Genomic DNA, 4566 nt, shown 5'->3' with positions numbered 1-4566 from the left:
GGTTTACATACGTGTGCCAAATTTCAAGTAAATCGGTCCAGTAGTTTCGGAGAAATCGGCTGTGACAGAGGGACAGACAGACACGCGAGTGATCCTATAAGGGTTCCGTTTTTCCTCTTTGAGGTACGGAACCCTAAAAATATGAAAAAAATCACAATAGAACGTTATAAAGACTTTCTAGGAAAATTGTTTTGAACTTGATAGGTTCAGTAGTTTTTGAGAAAAATACGGAAAACTACGGAACCCTACACTGAGCGTGGCCCGACACGCTCTTGGCCGGTTTTTATTAATTTACGTGAGTTACCCGATGTCACATGTTTAATATGTCAGTGTCTCACGGTAGTTTTATTGTTAAAACATGTTTATTTACACCACCCCCTTTCTTCCCGTGGGTGTCGTAGAAGGCGACTGTGGGATATGGGTTAAATTGTGGCGTAGGCGAGAGGCTGGCAACCTGTCACTGCAATGTCAGTGAAGTTTTGTTTTCTTTCAACCCCTTATTTGCCAAGAGTGGCACTGAAACTTGAGTACTTTCATGTCCTCTGCTTTCGATCACCACGTATAGCCTACTTGACCTTTTTTTAAAGTCTGTCTTATATGATTAAGTACCTACTGTCCAATTAACCGAAATAAAATATTATCATATTTTATTATGACTTAAAAACAGCAAAAAATATTTTTAAAGTATACTTTTACGTAATCAGGCAAAAACACCACAGTCCTGTTAATCTATAGATTATCTGTGTATCAGGTCATTCTATTCGAAAACAACATTTTCTGATTTTTTAAATATGAAGGCATAAAGTTCAATATGTCAGTGATTGTTTTGACATGCAGTAAGGTTCGAATTCCATGACGTCACTACATCGCTGACAGCGTTTTCTGTGGCCAAAGTAAATAAAAAATTACACACATTTTTAATCAATAATACGTAGTCATCATACGCTTTTAATACCCAAAATCTATATATATTGTTATGTTATGTCAAATACTACAGAAGACAATCATTTATTGGGCCAAATTCGATATGAGTCCAGTAACCTATTAGCGTTAACGATAGTCACATCGGCTAGGCCGCTGTGAAAATCCTTTAAGACGATATAGGAGGGCGCCACGAGCCTTCGGGAATGTCATATACTTGGAAATTTCGACCCTTGCTTTCGTGCACCGATGGCCGAGTAGTTTTCAGGCATTCGCCCGGTTAGCGGAGTACGCTGGTTCGATTCCAGCTCGGAACACTGGAGGCCTTGGTCACTTTTTCTTTGTATATGACATTTATCTAATGGATATAAGAGGGGTCAATTCTCCATACAAAGGCTCTCGACTATTTCCTCCCTGGTTTTTGAAGATAGAGCGATGATTTTTTCAACACAGATTATTATTATTTTTATCTGTGTCGGACCGTTTTGATTTCTTTGATATTCTTATTTTTAAAGACGCTAGAGCTCATCAAAAATTTCCAAAAACGGCGTTTTTGATTATGGCATAAAAAGGTGTGGTATTCAAAATTGATGACAATTAGCCAAAAAAACTAAACGGTCCGACACAGATTATTCATTGTTATTCAGATTCTCAAATTTCGTTACGATTGATTAAGTTTTGAAGGAGGAAATAGTCGAGAGCGGAACCTCGATTTTAAAGATTTTTTCGCAATATCTTTTAACTGAGTTGTTCTTAATGGACAATTTTTTTTCGATAAATCTAGTTTATAACACTAATATATTAAACTAGAATTTATAAATCTAAGAAAAGGCTCCTTTCTAATTTAGCGTTTTCGCTCCTGTAGCGACTTAAGCTTTGCAACACTTTATACATTTGGGGGTCTTCGCGCGAGGTATGATAACTTGATGAGTGATGGATGATGATATGATAATAATCATTGTACAGTAGGTTCAGAGAGCTTTTCAAAAGTCGTATAGCGGTTCTAAATTTGCTACACGGCTACCGTAAGTGCGTTTTCACATTATCCGATCCGATATCGGATGTAGGACCGATATCCCATATATTTAAGCCGCCATCTTTGATGTTTGCCTTTGAAATCCTTCCTACAGCCGATATCGGATCGCATAATGTGAAAACGCACTAATCCATACCATACTAATATAAATGGGAAAGTGTGTGTGTCTGTTTGTTTGTCCGTCTTTCATGGCAAAACGGAGCGACGAATTGACGTGATTTTTTAAGTGGAGATAGTTGAAGGGATGGAAAGTGACATAGGCTACATTTTGTCTCTTTCTAACGCGAGCGAAGCCGCGGGCAAAAGCTAGTAGGTAATAATTAGTAATCTTGAAGCTTTCAGCGATTTGATTCGTGAGTTTATCACTTTCGCTCGAAAGAGAAAATCATGGGCATGCATCTTTAACGGCCCGGCCACGACATTGGTCTAAGCGCGACAGCGGTGAGCGGCGTCCATACATTGGAGCGAGACACAGCGATGGGACTTTTCATTCGCACGTATGGCTGCCGCTCACCGCTGTCGCGCTTAGACCAATGTCGTGGCTGGGCCGTAATGCACCAAAAATAACTTGGTAACGAAATAAATATGCAATAACGGTAAATAATTATATGAAAGTTGCTTCTAAAAGTCCACGATATCATGTTTCTAAATAATTCATCGATGTCTTTTTGTTATGTTTTTTATTCTGCCATTTAGAATTGTATTTTAAAATAACACAGGATAACAAAAAACATTCCAAACCCGTTAAAAATTACTTCTCTCATTACCAAATTGTTAACCCTTGACTCAATAAAATACAAACTAAAACATTGTTTTGTTTCTTATCCTGACTATCCTGTCTTCTATGAAAACACAAAGATTAGAGTCCTTTGTGTGAACAATATTACATGTCCAATTGTCCAGTTATCCACACATTCCGAGCCGGCTTCCGTTCATTTATCACTCAAAAACATCCGCTGAGTGATAAAAAATGTATTTTTTTCTACTCCCGTACTGTTATTCGTCTTTTACGCTTATAGGGTCATGCATAGATGTTTAAAACCACCAGGTACATAAATTATATCAAAATAAGTCTATGTAGTCTATTCCCCAAAAACGCATTTGTATTTGTAGGCCTTGTTACAGCACTGCGTTGCTACCAACAATAATACCAACTTAAGGCTGCTTTCACATTATCCGATCCGATATCGGATGTCGGAAGGATATCAATGAAAAAAATCCAAGATGGCGCCTGTAATGTATGGGATATCGGTCCGACATCCGATATCGGATCGGATAATGTGAAAACGCGCTAACAACCCAGAAAAGAAAGACATGTGAACTAATTTGTTACCCACGCCTTTTGTTTTTTTGACCTCTAAACCACCAGTTTCATAATAATATTTTATGCTACAGGCGTTTAAAGGAGGTCAAAAAAGACGAGTGGCGTGGGTAACTAGAGGCGAAGCCGAAAATTGTTAATAGAGACGCCACGAGTATTTTTTTTGACTCAGTTAAACACTGTTACATAACAAAAACGAAGGGGTGTTATAAGTTTGACGTGTCTGTCTGTGTGTATGTCTGTCTGTCTGTTTGTCTGTCTGTCTGTCTGTGTGTGTGTGTCTGTCTGTGGCATCGTAGCTCTCGAACGGATGAACCGATTTTGATTTAGTTTTTTTTTTGTCTGAAAGCTGAGTTAGTCGGGAGTGTTCTTAGCCATGTTTCATGAAAATCGGTCCACTAGGTCGCGGTCGGGGGTTTTTTCAAAATTTTAATTTTGTGGTTAGGTTATTAATAGTTTTCTAGAATGTTTTTCGTGAAATTCACACTGTTTCCTGTATTTTCCACTGCCAGCGCAGCCGCTTAAAGCTATCCCCCGCCGACTTACCGCGCACGTGCGCAGTATCGTTATAACAATGCGTTGCTATGGTTACAAAGCCAAACAATGCGTTTTCAATTTTTTCGTAACTGCGCGCGTGCGCGGGACGGAAGCCGGCGGGCGCTGGCTTTGGGGAATAGACTTTTATATTTATAGGGTTTTAAATATCTATGCACGACCCTGTAAATGACGAATAAATCGCTATTAATTGAACTGGCGTGTTATAATTATAACATAGACGAATTCATGAATAGAGAAATGGCTAACCCAACCACAAAAAATAGTTTAAATTAAATTTCATATACTTAAATAGGTAAAAATCAAATTGTATAATGTATATTCTTATCATGTGAAATGTCTTAATATTAAATTTACTTAAGTTTAAATTATTGTACCTATACTTACTTATAAAAAATGACGTGTAAAATATCATATTTTACCAATAAACAATCTGAATCCGAATCTTAATAACGGTTCGGGAGTAGAAAAAATACTATTATAAAAACATAATATATTTTGGAGTGTGGACAGAATATTTTGCCGTAGTTTTTGCCGACTGGGTTTCCCGCACGGTGTATATAAAGGTGACAGGTAATGCATATTCAATTCATCACTTCGTTTATAAACACAGACTGACGTCAATTCATTAAAAGAATTATCCTTGTCTAGTATTGAATGCTATAGCTAGAGGAAAGTTATACCACAGTATCGACGCCACTCCCGCTTGAAGTGCCGCCCACCCCCGCTCGGT

Source organism: Leguminivora glycinivorella, chromosome 8 (assembly GCF_023078275.1).
Source record: "Leguminivora glycinivorella isolate SPB_JAAS2020 chromosome 8, LegGlyc_1.1, whole genome shotgun sequence".
Classification (NCBI taxonomy): Eukaryota; Metazoa; Arthropoda; class Insecta; order Lepidoptera; family Tortricidae; genus Leguminivora; species Leguminivora glycinivorella.
Note: the sequence above shows the minus strand (reverse complement) of the source record.